The sequence below is a fragment of the Halichoeres trimaculatus genome, unplaced genomic scaffold, assembly GCF_033239565.1.
Source record: "Halichoeres trimaculatus isolate MK-OKI-2021-1 unplaced genomic scaffold, fHalTri1.1 fHalTri1_scaffold_14, whole genome shotgun sequence".
Classification (NCBI taxonomy): domain Eukaryota; kingdom Metazoa; phylum Chordata; class Actinopteri; order Labriformes; family Labridae; genus Halichoeres; species Halichoeres trimaculatus.
In genome coordinates, this window is record NW_027437192.1 from 1,572,936 (window position 1) to 1,588,406 (window position 15,471).

Below are 15,471 nucleotides of genomic sequence, written 5' to 3' on the forward strand. Positions count from 1 at the left end.
TGAACTCGGTACTTTTGACAGAATTCGGTGCCTACAAAAGTACCTAATTGGGTTACCCATCTCTATGATTCCTACTGATGTATTCCTTTCAAATGTAGTTACTATTCCCTGTAAAATTTTGTTTTGAAAACAAGCTAACACCTCAGACAATGTGTAATGAACAGATACAGAAAAACAGTGCTAGCAACATTTGACAAATAAAATTTGAAGTGGTGGGACAGTACAGATCAGTAATTTGGGTACCTGTCCCAGTTTTAGTCAACGTAAATGCACAAAATGTGTGTTGTACCAAGACAAACCTGTTTTTCTGACCTGACCCTGAACGCATCCTAATGTTACGCAAACAAAACAAAACAAAACAAAACAAAACAGCTTCCTGTGGTTTGGTGTGGTTGGTGAAGCAAACCTTACGCTGTCAGTCTTTTAAAGGTAAAACTGATTAAAGGGAACCTCAGCAGAGTTTTTGTGTTGAAGAAGTCGCACAGAATAAACTTCTTTAACAAGAACGAACAGTAAAAGTTTCCTTTTCCTGTGATGTTTGAACGCCAAAGTCTCCTGAAGTGGACTTGAATCATCAGGCTGTGAAAACTTCTCTAACCAACCCAAACTTTGTTTCCTGTCGTTGCAGGTAACTGCAGATCTTCAGCACGGACTCCATCGACGTTAGATGTTGGATCCAACTGAATCCACAGCATCCGTCCAGAGCGACCTCCAGCTGCAGCCCTGAGGACGCCGCGGAGCAGGAAAGGATTCTGGGAGCTCTAACTTTGGATTAGTCTGGTTGGATTTCTGACTCGGTGGATGTAATCTGAGGATGTTGAGTTTGAGGAGGTGAAAAACTTCTCCTCACCCAGCTGCTGTTTACACACACACAGAGTAACACACACACACACACACACGCTGAAGGAGCTGAGCGAGGAGCTCCAAAGTGCCACCAGGTTATTATCAGCTGCCACGCTTCCTATTTTCCTCTTTAATCTTTGTATTCAGAGTAATCATCTTTTTAATTAATGGCGACGGCAGCGTGAAATCTTCCCCCAAGCGCCGCCTCCCCTCCCTCGCCACTCTCCGCTCTCCTGCCGCCGGCGACACCTGAAACCAATTAGCAGCAGCCGATGGAGATGGGGATTAGACGCAGGGAGAGCAGCAGAGATTAGATACGGACCCGAAGAGGTGACGAGGAAAAAAACGCCAAACCACGCGGAGGGGAGGGGCCTCCAGGAGCCGTCAGTCAGTCTGCGTGATCGATAGGAGGGAGGAGTGGAGGGCGTGGCAGCAGGGAGGACATGGCGAGCCCGGGGCGGCGGCACGCAGCACAGATAACGAGCGGTTGTGAGTCAGCAGGTAACTGCAGGAGCCCTGAGTCTTGACTGACAGGCGCTTCATCCACACAGGACTTCATTGGGATTCCTCGCGGCGAGCACGGGCGAAGAGGAAGCGTTGGCCGGCCGCCACCATCAGGGCCAATTAAGAGGATTTGATTACACGCCTTAATCTCTGCAGCCAGGTGTAACACGCAGACAGGAAGAGGAAGAGGAAGGCAGAGCAGGTGCCAGCGATACACACCATTATCTCCGGCCGGCGCCGTGATTGAGTTGGTTTCTGGCCCGGGTGTGTTCATTCGCTTCTTCATCACCTGAGGCGCCAGGAGGAAGAAGAGGAAGAGGAAGCTCCTTCCTGGTCGGGGAAGCGTCTTCTTCACCTCGTGACGAGTCCAGAGAGACGTTTCCAGACAGCTTCAGCGACGAGAGTGTGAGACTTGGAGTTTTTTTACCCAGCATTCCCTCTTGTGGATGGTATATTCTGCGCCTGTGCGTGTGTTTGGGATCCTGCTGAGATTAAACTGGCCTCCGTCATCCCAGAGAAACCTGTGAGATTGGCTCCTGGTGTCGTCATCTTCATTCTGTGAGTACCTCAGCGTCTCCTCTCCGTCTCCTCTCCGTCTCCTCTCCGTCCTCCTTCTGTCTCATGACTCCTTGAAGTCTCCCCACTGCTTTCCTCTCTTGTTGTGTTTTACTTATTTAGCCGTGCAGGACTATCAAAGCTTTGACACAGGGGCCTCCCGGTGCATTGTGGGACACTGGAGGTCTTTGAGTAGCTTGATTGCAGAAGTGGGTCTGTGAAGTGGTTTTGAAGTGGTTGAAGGAGGTTTTGGTCTGGACCTGCTGTCTGTGTTTTTGTCTCTGACTTCATGAATCCTCCGTCTGAATTTACTCTCTCTCATTAATGTTATAATCAGCCCTAAGTCCCCGTGGTGTCCTTTTTCAGAGAAAGCAGAGTTTAAATCTCCTCTTACGGCCGTCCGTCTGATGCTTTTATGAGGCGGCGCTGGTTTAACCTTCTCTCACACACCGAGCGAGGAGAAAACAGGAAGTAGAGGATCAGAGTCCAACAGCTGAAGACTTTAGAGCCGGTCTGATCCCCGTGCTAGCTCCAATGCTAACTGGTGTCTGTAATCCAGTCTGTTGTTTTTGGCTAGAATATGGTTCCTGGTGACTATCTGACCAGCTTTTGTGAACTGGTTTCTGTAGCCCACCAGTTGCTGTGCTAAGCTAAAGGCAAAGAAAGCAGGGTATATAGTTCCTGGTGACTTTTTATGATTCACAGTTTCATAGTTCTCACTCAATACCTGATAACTCATCACACAGTTCTGAGTGGCTATTAAATTAATTGTCTCATGGTTCCAGGAACTTTTCTAATAAATGTCTTAAAGTTCCTGGTGACTGTTTCCATTATTTGTCAAATAGTTCCTGACAACTACTCAATTAATTGTTAAATAGTTCTGGGAACTTTTAATCTGATTGTCATGTAGTTCCTGGTCATTTTTTAGTCAATCGTTGAAAAGTTTATAACCATGATTTGATTAATCTGTGAAGATTTTTCTTTTGACTTCTGAATGAATAATCTAGTAGTTCTCAGTAACCATTTGATGAATTGTCTCCTAGTTCCTGGTGACTATTTAATTGATAGTTAACAGCAGTGACTGTTCCATTAATGATCTAAAAGTTCCTGATGAAGATTTGTTTAATCATTAAATAGTTCCTGATGACTAACAAATCATCTCATAGTTCCTGGTGGTATTTGATCAATTGTTCATGGTTCAATTTAATTTATCTCAGAAGATTTTCCTGGTAACTGATGGATTAGTTAGCTAATAGTTCCCACTGACTGGTCAATAAACTGTTTCATAGTTCTAGGTGACAGTTCCATTACCGTATTTTCCGCACTACAAGGCGCCTCGGAGTATAAGATCTACCTTCAATGACTGGCCTATTTGAAAACTGTTTTCATATATAGAGCGCTACGCATTATAAGGCGCATAGAGTAGAAGCTACAGTAGTGGCTGGGGTTGCGTTATGCATCCACTAGATGGAGCTGTGCTAAAGGGAATGTCAACAAAACAGTCAATAAGTCAGTCAAACTCAGGCTACATCCACACGGAGCCACACATTTTCCTATCCAACTATTTTCTGAGTGCGCTGTAAAGACGAAGGTTTCTGCCGTCAACAAAAGCCGTTTCCAGAGATCAGTTCAAAAGCCAGAGCTTTGGGGGGCGCTGTATTGCTCTAACAATAAACAAGAGAAGAAGCCCGGGCCAGCCTGTGAGCTAATGTTAGCACTTAGCAGAATTCCTCTTTACAGGTTCTACTGCTTACCGCTGTTACTCCGACGACGCCCCCTGACTACAGTAGCCATGATTAATCAATATCGATCCATATATAAGGCGCTTCTGAGTATAAGGCGCACTGTCGGCTTTTGAGATAATCCTTCAGTAGTTCCTGGTGAAGATTTGATTAATCGTTGATTAGTGCCCACTGACTTTTTAATTTTATTTAAAAGTTCCTGGCAACTACTCAAGTACCTGTCTCATAGTTTCTGCTGATATTTTGGTCACTTATTGAATAGTTCATAGTCACTGTCATAGTCAATTAGTTCCTGGTGATTTTTCAATCAACACTTTAATAGTTCTTGATGACTTTTCAAATAATCCTTTCATATTTCCTGGTTATTATTCGATTAGTCATCAAATATCATTTAATATCATCATCAAATCATCAAATCTATTCATTGGGTACTTACTTGGAACTATTTGATGGATCATTGAATAGTTCCAGGTGAGTACCCAATGAATGTGGACTCCTTCCGGTTCCTGGGATCCACCATCTCCCGGGATCTGAAGTGGACCTCCCACATAGACTCCATCAGGAAGAAGGCACAGCAGAGGTTGTTCTTCCTCAGACAGCTCAGGAAGTTCAACCTGCCCCAGGACCTGCTCATCATCTTCTACACCTCCATCATCCAGTCTGTCCTGTGCTCCTCCATCTCAGTTTGGTTTTCCTCAGCCTCCAAACATGACAGGCACAGACTACAGAGAACTGTCAGGGCTGCAGAAAAAAGCCTGCCGTCCATCCAGGACTTATACCGGTCCAGGACCAGGAAGCGGGGCTGGCAACATCTCTGCAGACCCTTCACACCCCGGACACAAACTGCCGGCGTTACAGAGCTCTGTGCGTCAAGACGTCCAGACACAGGAACAGTTTCTTCCCCCAGGCCGTCACTCTGATGAACAGTTAACCTGACATAAACAACATCTCATATACCTCATGTACAGCCACAGCCTCTGTCTCTATTGCACATTCATGTTCATTTGTCATGTTCATGTTTTGTCTTGCAAATTGCACATTCTATGTCTACTCAGTGCACTACTTTTTTAAACCTTTTAACTTTTTAACTTAAATCGTGTATATATCTTTATTCTACTCCTTTCAAAGTTGTTTATTTTTAATATTGTAATTATTATACTACTGTACAAAGAGAGTGCAGCTTTAACCGAAGTCAAGTTCCTTGTTTTCTGGAAATACATGGTGAATAAAGCTCATTCTGATTCTGATTCTGATTCTGATTCTGATTCTGGTTCTGAATATTCCATGAATGTAAGATTGGTTCCAGGATCTACTTGGTCACCGAATAACGTCAGGTGACTTTTCTATCAGCCGTTGAAAATTTCTTGGTGACTGTTTGATTTGTCGTCGTACAGTTCCCGGGAACCTTTCAATAAATTGTCTCATGGTTCCCTTCGACTGTTGAAAAGTATAAATGTTTTACTTCCCGTCCCTACAAGTTCCTACCACCTCTTCCCTTGTTGAATCTTAAAGGTGGAAACAATCCAGAAGTATCCAGAGGTGGTCTGTTGGGTCAGAGAAAACCAGGTCAGGGTCTGGATGGGGGTCTGAGACCCGTCACCAAAAAACTGACTCACAGAGGAATGACTTCTTTCTTTCTTCTTTCTTTCTTTCGTTGCCCTTTAATCCCAGTGGACTCTCCTGCATCCTTAATCTCCTTCCTTTCTCCTGCTCTTCCTCTTCCTTCCCTCAGCGCGTGTCGGAGTGCGTCCTGGTGGGCGCCCGGTCAGGCTCTGTGTGCCCTGCGTTCAATCTTTCATTTCTCCTCTTGTTTGATAATAGTACGAGGCTCGGAAGTAATGTTCCTACGTAGGACGAGTGAATCAATAAAGCTTTATTCAGCTGCTGGATGCCTGTGTGTGTGTGTGTGTGCTTAAATATGAGCTAATATCCCTCCGTGTGTGTGTGTGTGTGTGTGTGTGTGTTGCAGGCTCAGCGCTCAGCTCTCTGAGTCGCTGTGAGGTGAATTTTGATTTGGAATAACGGAGGCGAGCAGCGCGTGGAGCTGCTGCAGGACTTGATTGGTTGATGATGAAGGATTGTGTTCCTGAACGCAGCCTGTTTATTAACGCCCAGAGCTGGAGATGATCACCTCTAACAGATGCTAATGTAGCGTTAGCCTTTTGTGGCTCTGCTCATCAGAGCTGCAGCGTTGGCCTGTTTTATCCTGAGCGTGAGATGAGTAGGACGTGAGGAGGGATCAGTACAGACCTGTGGTTTAATCAAAGACGTGTTTTTTGACCTAAACCATGACCCGTAGAAAGAACTCAGACCTTTGATGGAGTAGCAGAGACTTTCAAACACGGTGCAGGAACAGGTCTGAACTTTGCAGTTTCCTTTAGTGACTGAATATTTCTGCAGGTTGGTCCAAACCTGCTCACACCGCCAGCTAACGATAGCTCCTTAGCTTCGATCATAGTTCCTGTGACTACTCAGTTGCATGTTGAACAGTTCCTGGTGACTGTTTGACTAATCCCTGAACAATGTCCCGTGACTGTTTGGTTAAATGACACAAAAATTGGTGTTAAATGGTTCCTGTTGATGAGTTAGTAGTTCCTGGTGGCTATTTTTTGTCAAATAGTTCTCAGGGTCTATTTGTTCAGTCGTCAAATAACACTTGATGACTATCGGATTGAATTTCAGATAGTTTTTAGTGGCTATTACATAAATTGTCAAATAGTTCCCAGTCGTTGTTTGTTTGTTTGATAAATCGCTGATAAGTTCCCAGTTTCCATTCATTTAATGTTAAAAAGTTCCAGGTGACCGTTCAGTTAAAAGTTGAATAGTTCCTAGTAATGATTTGATTGATTGTTCAAATGTTCCTGGTGATTAATCGATTAATCATGGAATAGTTCCAGGTGACCGCACAATTAATTGTTAAATTGTTTTCGGTGCCTTTTAGATTAATTATCAAACAGTTCCTGGTGCCTTTTAGATTAACTGTCCAATAGTTCCCAGTGACGTTCTGGATGATTCTTGAGTAATCACCCATCAATAATCAATAATTAATCAACAAATCTTTAACAATGACAATATGAACAATCTCCAAATAGTTCCCTGGCTGTGAAAAAGTACCTTGTGCTTGTTTAATTAATCATAAAATAGTTCCAGGTGACCATATGATCAATTGTCAAAGAGTTAGCGGTACCTTTTCGATTCATTGTCGAATAGTTCCTGGTGCCTATTACACTAATCATCTGATTGTCTTTTTGTTGTCATTGTCTAATATTTCTAGGCCATTTTTGGGTTAATATTTGAATCGTTCTTAGGGACTACTCGATTAATCAGCAAATAGTTTCTGATCGTTATTCGATTAATCGTCAAAATGACATGTCACACACCTTCTTGTGTTTTTTTTCTTTTTTGATTGAATGTTGAATACTTCCCAGTGTCTATTCATTTAACGGTTAAATAGTTCCCAGTCATTGTTCAAATAAAAGCATAAAAGTTCCCGGCAATGATTTGATTAATTGCCCCTATCTTCCTGGTAATAATTTGATTAGTTGTGGAATAGTTCCTGGTGCCAATTACACTTGTTATTTGATTGTCCATTACCAGTTTATTTTTGTTTGATTGTCAAAAAATTCTTGGTCATTATTGGATTAATGTTGGAATAGTTCCCAGGGACAACTCGATTAATCGCCAGGTAGTTTCTGGTTATTATTCGATTAATCGTCAGAAAGTTCCTAGTGCCTACTCAATTAATTTTTGCATACCTCCTTGTGACTTTTTGATTAAATGTTGAATACTTCCCAGTGACACTCTAAATAATAGTATTAAAGCTCCTGTCAACAATCAAATTGATTGTCCAAATGTTCTTGGTGATTAATCGATTAATCATGATAAAGTTTCGGTTGACTATACGATTAAATGTTGAATTGTTTGCGGCATCTTTTTGATTCATTGTTGAATAGTTCCTGGTGCCTGTTAGGCTAACTGTCTAATAGTTCACAGTGACATTCGGATTAGTCCCTGAGTAGTCACCCGTGATTATCTGATAATTAATCGACAAATCCCTAATGGTAACAATTTAATTAATTGTCTGATAGTTCCTTGGTTGTCCCAATGTTTGTGGTGATTATTGCTAAATAGTTCCTGGTGACTGAACAGTTAATCAAGAGTTCCCAATGTTGCTCATGTTACGGTGATGAAGGTTGTATTAGAAAGATGTAAGGAGTCTTTTATTTTGAAAATCCAGAGTGAACTGATCCCCATCACAGAAACCTCAGATGGTGCCGTGCTCAGACCGTTGGTTGTGAACTTTTTGGATGACAGAGTCCAGAGAGGTGTGCAGCAGGTAAAGTTTCTTCGTGTGAAACACGTGGATCTGTCATTTCCTGTTTCTCTCCTGCCTCATCCTCACGCCGCTTTAAACGCTGAAGCTCTGCAGGAAATATTTAAAGCCAACCTGGGTGAAATGGGGACACTCCCACAGAGCTTATAGGCTGAGTCCTTCTCTTATTAAATACTCTATCACGGAGCGACTCGACTCGGGAAGCGCCCGCCTTTAAACTCGGCCGCATCCATCCAGACTCTATTAGACGCCACAATCAGCGGCGGCTGCTAAAGAGCTTCTGTCTGGGGACGCTATTACCTGCAGTGGGTACGGGCGGAGGAAGATAACGATTACGGAGCCGCCTTCATCATTCCTCCTGCTCGGGTGGAGAGAGCTGAGAGGATGGAGGGTTCACGGGGGTCAAAGCTCCTCCGTCACCAGCAGAGATGCACGCAGCATCACGTTAGTGCTTCGGAGGAATGAAGGAAAATCAGGAAGCTGCACCTGAGACGCTGTGCTTAAAGACGTGAGATTAGAGGTCATGATGAGGATTTAATCCAGGATCCTCTGAGGAGGAAGAGGAGGAGGAGGAGGAGGAGCAGAAAGCTCCCTCTATAGAAGTTCTTCATGTTTCTCATTATTTCATTGCAAAGCTGAGCCGCTGCAACAATAAACAAGATAAACAAGACAAGGAGAATCAAAGTGCCGCTCGGAGGCACAAACCCTCATTACATCACTGCTGCTGCGTCTCTTCTTTTATTATTCGGAGGAGAAACGGAGCCGCTCAGCGCTCCACAATGAGGCCTGTGTATATAAAGCCCGTCCTTTATGACTGCTGGAACGTGGCGCCGCTGTCGGCTCAATAAAACCTTAAATATTCAGCTTCAGATTGAATATTTCAGCCCTGTTCTCGCTCAGGGCTGCTGATTATTTGCTCCAGTGAGTTAAAGGTTGTAAATGTCTGTGTTAGGGTCTCAGAGAGCTCATCAAAGTTCCTCCAAACATATGTTAAAGACTTTAAATGAGTGTTTTTAGAGCGCTTTCTCTGCAGGTCTGCGCTCTGTCAGCCTCCCATAGAGATCTTATTCAGCTACTCAACTCTGAACTTTGACAGGCTAGTTTTCTCTTAGCTTTTCATCAACAGGGATACCAATGAACTCTTGTTTTTTGGTGTAAAACAGCTCTAGAGAAGACAAAATACACACTTATCATGAGCCCAGTCTCCTATAGGTCCCTCATTTTAGCTCAAAACCCTGTTTTCTGTTTAAAAAGACAAATGTGTCGCAGCCTGAACCGGGTTTGATCAGGATACCAGAAATCAAACCAGTGGACCAGGGTTGGGAAACTGATTGTTTTTAAATTAAAGAAGGGGTATTTTGCTCTACACGGCCTTTATGCTGCAGCTCCATCCATGAGGTTCTAGAATGTTCAGCGTCAAAGACAGAGAGCTTTCTGTCTTTGTGATGTCACCGCATTCCGGAACCCTCTGAGTGTTTATAAAGAGAATTTAAGAGCTCTAGCTTTTTAATTAGCTTTGACTACTTTATTATATTAACTGTTTCCACTTTTCTTTCTTTCTTATTGTTTATATTTATACAATGATGATGATGATAATAATAATAATAATGATAATAATAATAATAATAATAATAATAATAATAATAATAATAATAATAATAATAATACAATTTATTACAAGGCACCTTTCAAGACACCCAAGGATGCCGTACAAAACATAGTTTAAAAGCATTTTTAAACTATTCATATTAATCTGACATTTATGGAAGAGGTATTGTGCTTTTTTTTAAGTCTTTATTCTGTCCTTCCATTGCCCCCGTGGCTAAAAAAAATATGTACTTTTTCTCTTCCTAGTGTTTTAGAAAGCCTTATTTTGGCCTTTGACTAAGACACTTCATTTTAGCTTCTGTCTCTTTTACCACTTCTGCAACAATGCTAATGCTAGTGCTAGTCCCAGGCATAAACTGTAAGAAAAATGGACGTCCGCTTGCTCGTCTCGAAGTGAGGTCTCCACAAAAAACTGCTCCCCCTGGTGGCTGGCTGCAGTATAGGTTGAAAAATCCGGCTTTCCATTCATTTCAGAAGGGCTGTGGTCAAACTTTAAAAAATTAATACACCTCATAGAAATGTTTCTCACGTCTGATTGTTGTGGTGATTTGAAGATATCATTTGGCTGTCTTGTATTCAAGTCCTCTTTTTTCTAAAAAGTTTTGTTTTCATTAGTTATACGAGGTCAAAAACAAGGCTTTACGTAATGTTTAACGATGATTGACAGCTGCCGTTATCGTGTATTTTTTTTCAGGGATTGTAAAATGTGTCTGGAGGTAGAGTCAGGAAGTGATTAGACTCTCAAAAGAAAAAAAATAGTTATTATTTTTGTCACCCAGCTCCACTCAGATTCTCCCAGAATCCCTCACAGTCTCTACTGCGCAGACTCTGGCTCCAAACTGCTACAATGTCTGCACCTGTGACGGTGGTATTTTGGCTTCAAAACCGTACAATGATAAATGGCGGAGCCACACTGTCCACTCTATAAACAGTCTATGGTCCCAGGCCTTGGGACTGGTCAAACAAAGCTCCGCCCTCAGGCACTCAAAATTTGTGCTTGGCACCAGAAATTGACCAATAAGTTTTTTCTTTTGGGGCTGATACTGATTTTTAGTTTTTAATGAGGCCGATAACCGATATTTGGAATCAATATTCATTTCCAGTAAAACTGGTTTAAGGCAAGCCCCTCTCCTCTGATTGGCCAGCTCTCTGGAGGCCTGTCGGGGGTGGAGCTATAGGCTGACCTCGGTGTTTGAGGCCTGCTGCCTAGGAGAGCCTCATGTGATGACATCATTTCAGCAAACTTCATGAAGATCTTATGAAGACCTTCTGCTACTGTTAGCATAATATTAGTTTACATTAAAGTGAAAATACTCCAACACTTAACTTTGTTTAAAGCCTTTAAGCATATAAATGCCAATATGCTTCAAAAAGCCGAAAATTGGTCTATCCTTGCTAAGCAGGCCTTTACCTCTATATCAGGTGTGTACCTCTTTAATTTCAAAAAGTAACATGCTCAAACAGCTGATATTTATCTTATTAACCTGATGGAACATCATTTCTACCCCATGTTTGTAGCAGGCAGTCGGGAAAAATAATGTCTCAGCCACCAGAAGAAACTTTTTCTAAGAGCTCTCAGCGCCATCTCTTTTGAGTTTCATAATGAACTGAAGCTTTCTAAGCATTGCCTTGTGATGTTTTTAAGACAATCATCCTCTCTGACATAAACCAGTCTGAAAGAGGAAGAGGAGGAGGAGAGTGAAGGCAAATAAAACCTGAGTTTGTAGATGTGTTTGGTTTCCCAGGTTACCTGAATAAAACAACAACAGAAGGATTATAATCCTCACCTCAGGGTGCAGGATTTGAACACTTACTGAATCAGATATTCACGTTGAGAGCTGGACACACTCTGCTTCACTGCATAGATAAACAAAGCCGTCAGGAGGATCTGTTGATCCTGAGCGTTTCTGTCTGGAGGAAGAATAAAAAATATGTCACACATTCACAGTTAGTCAGCGAGCGCTGAAACAAACCAGCAGCAGCTGACCTGTGAAATGTGACTCAGACACACTCAGCTCCATCCCGCAGACTCCCCGCCGAGCCCCGCTCCACCCATCAGTCAGCAAACGCCTGCATGAATAATTCAGAGTCTTTTTATTACCAACACAACTCACCATAACCCAGGTGTTACGTCTTCATGGTGAGAAATAAATCAAGGAGCACATTAAATTTGATCTCTTCCCTCCCTCAGTCTGAGCTCCGAGCTGACCTTTCAGAGCGTCAACCACCGGCAGAGACACCAAATGTCAATTTCATGTTATTACAGGAGGAAAAGAGCAGCACAACAGCAAACAGAGCAGAAACAACAGGAAGAAACAACAAAACAACATCACCACAACAGGAACAGACATACAACAGCAAACAGAGCACAACAACAGGAGGACAAACAGGAAACAACATCATAACACGAAGAAACAGGCATAGGGAGCAACACAATCAGAAACAACATCACAACAGTTAGAAACAACATCACGACAACAGGAACAAATGTCATAACAACGGCAAACAGAGCAGAAACAACAGGAGGACAAACAGGAAAAAAACAACAGAACAGAAAGACACAATATCACGACAGCAAACAGGAAGAAAAAAAAAACACAACAACAGGAACAAATATAATCACAACAGGAAACAGCAGAAACATCAGAAGAGTAAACAGGAAGAAACAACATCACTACAGCAGACAGAGCAGAAACAGAAGGAAAAACAGGAAGTGACAGCATCAAGACCCCAAACAGGATGAAACAGGACAAGGAAGCATCACAATAGGAAACAACATCACAATAGGAAGAAACAGGAAAAAACAGCATTACAACAGGAAACGGGAAGAAAAAAACATTACAACAGGAAGAAACAACCGCAAATAGGCAGAAACAACACTGGACAGGAAGCAGAGCACAGACAGAGCAGATGAAGTAGTCTCTGCCTCCTTTAAAGGCAGGGTTGGCAGTCCTGGAAAACTAGCATGAATTTGAATGTAGCATCTCGTCAGGACTCCACCTAGCCCCTCCTCTCCCTACCCTGGGAGCTCCTTCAAATCAACGCCCCGGCTCACATGCACGGGCGCCGCTGATTCTCCACTATGACTGTGAATAACTGAAAGACGGACTCAGCACATCATTTAATGTTTAACACTACGTAGAGTCATGTCTCATTTAGAGGTAAGGAAACACCAAAACGTTAAAACGTAAAGCTAAAAAACAAAAAACAAATGTGACATGTTAGCACTCGCAACTGTCGTGCTAGCATTATCCACTTTTACCCGTAACACGATATCAGGAGTAAAGCTATAATACAAACAGTAGATGTACATTTTCTCTACAACATACTAAATATCACAGTTTTTTTTTGCTTGTCAGAGCTTGTTGTTGCTCTGTTTAGCTGGAGGAGCAGTTACCAGTAATCAGGGTGTGGGTAGTTTCTCTGCCATTCCTCTGCTGAGCGTGAACCTGTTCACTGCTAAACTCGGGAACACACACTGAGTCAGGGGCAGTGAGCGTCGGTGAAATGTACGCGCAGGAGGAGGGCAAAACAGCAGGATGGGATTTGATTGGTTTAACAGATTGGATCCTGATCGATGTGATTGGCTGATGTTTTCCTGGGTTTTCTCCTGCGGTAGATAGCCGATATTATTCGCTCTCATTTAAGAACACATCATGTATTGCTGCCATCAGGAAATATAGATCATTTTAACCAGTATAACAAAAAGTGTATCTAAATCAAACTACCAATTATACATTTAGGTTTCTTTGAGCCTGTTGTTCCTCAGCATGACCTCTTTGTCCTTTGTTTTCCCTCTGTTTTTCCAAACAGAAACTGAAGCTGTTAGCATAGCTTTCACCCACTTGCTTGATGTTTAAGTTGTTTCAGCTTCATATTTATGGAGTAAAAATCCCTGAATCAATCCTCAAACTGTTTAAAAACCCAAAATTCGCAATATCTCCACGAGATCTTAGCACAACTTGCTGTAATGATGATGTAATCACATAAGGATCACCTCATAGAGAGATGGGGCCTCAAACACCAAGGTAAACCCATAGCCCCGCCTCTGACAGGAGGGTAATGGGGTTCGGTACGGCACACATTTTGTGCCGTTTCACTTTGACTACAAACCAGGACAGGTCACTGAATTACCGACCCGTATTGTCCCACTTTTTGGTTCCCAGGAGGCGGAGCTAGAAACACTGCAGTCTGCTGATTGGTGGAAAGAATGATCACTTCCTGTGTGACAGCGCTTATAAAGAAACAAAAGTTTGTTTACGAATTTCTGGATGTCTTCGTCATTGCTCTTTGTTTACTGGATTTATTAGCGGGGTCAACCGGGCTTTTCTTGGCAGTAGGGGTGTTAGCTTGATGCCGATAGCCGCATCAGCTTTGTCATATTGTGATCTAACCCGTACCAAACTGTGCTGATCTAAACCGGACCGCTTCGGGGAAACGAGGCTTAAAACACCAAGCAGAGAAAAAGTAGAGGGTTTTTTGAGCTACGGGAGCACCAGAGGGACAGTATAGAGCAGAAGTGTCAGCGGTATTATACGTTTCCTCAGATCCTGAAGCAGATCCTGAGATGAGTCACTGTTTACGGAGCTGACGCCCCATGTATGACAGCTGCAGCTCTTGATGCACTCATCACAGACTCAGGTATCGATCCAGAGCCTCCTCTCTTCCAGGTTTCCTCTGTCGTTAGCCGTCCATTCAAAGGCAGCTCCACAGGTCAGGTGTGAGTCACTGAATCCAGGTGTTTCCCAGCGCGACCTGCCGTCTGCTGCCTGACTCCTCCTCCAACAGGCGACCCTGATGTAAAACCTCAGTGTGAGTGGATTTATGCTGGAGGGAGCTGCTGAATATGAAACAGATGAAGATCCTCTGTGCGCTCAGCCTCGTATATAAAACCTTTATATTAAACTCGTATATTTTTCAGCCCCCAGCAGCAGAGCTAACAAACTCCCCGCCGTCTGCAGAGGGCGTTTGGCGCGATGACAGATTTGTTTTTAGCCGTCTCCTCTGTATGGAGTCATATCCATTTGTAGAGAAAGCCCATCAGCGCCCTGATGGAGGCATCCATCACCCTGCATGTGAGCCTCAGCATTAGCGGATGAGCGTTATGTACCTGAAGGTGTATAAATCTGTGTGTGTGTGCCCGCTGCAGCGTCTCATCACTGAGCACGGCTGCCCTGACCTTTCCCTGAAAAGACCCAATCCTCCTAAAGCTCTGATCTCTTATCGATCCTCCTCCTGAGCTCCCCTCAGGTGTGAGATGAAGATGAAGAGGCGGCAGAATATGGAGTATGAAAGGAAGCAGATGCAGCTCGATATGTGGAGAGCGGTCCAGATTACAGCGCTGATCAGGTAGAAAAAAAGGCCCGGCTGACCCCGATCAACTGGAGAGTGGACCGCTGCAGCGTTTAATGAGCCGCGGCGCCCGCTCACACTTTAAAAAGACTGAAAAATGAGCCGCTACCGGCTGCACATCCACGCCTCTTTAAACTTCAAGGATCACACACGGAGAGTTTCTGTAGGAGTGAGCTCTCCGTCCCAGAAAGCTGCAGATCACGTCCAACTTTCAGCCTAATTGGTCGAAAGAGGAAATTTGTTTTGGAGTCGGGTAACGGTGCAAGAATACCTGAAGACATCCAGAAAACAGAAACTAAAACCTCCACCGGTTCAGGAGAAACGCCTCATTCACAAGATCATTATCGTGGCTCGACTGGCTCATCTTCCAGGGTCTGTTTGAGACCAGTTCTGTGTGTTTCCACCACCAAAGACCTGACCCTGAACCAGGAAAAACCCTTCAAGAGTATCAACAAATTTTTACTGGACTAGAAGAAATGTAGTGCTATCGGGCTCTCAGTTTTAGGGAGGTTGTGATTTCACGTAGAGGTTTTA

General features: G+C 43.3%; 1 protein-coding gene across 4 annotated transcripts in view; it reads left to right on the forward strand.

Moving 5' to 3' along the window:
* The window catches only part of LOC141802741 (glutamate receptor ionotropic, kainate 5-like), a 302,416-nt gene that overhangs the window by 23,385 nt on the left and 263,560 nt on the right, over nt 1-15,471 (forward strand). For all 4 annotated transcript variants that reach the window (XM_074686437.1, XM_074686439.1, XM_074686438.1 and 1 more), the window contains exon 2: nt 629-1,905. The gene's annotated coding sequence lies outside the window, so the exon portion shown is untranslated. The remainder of the gene's footprint in view (nt 1-628; nt 1,906-15,471) is intronic.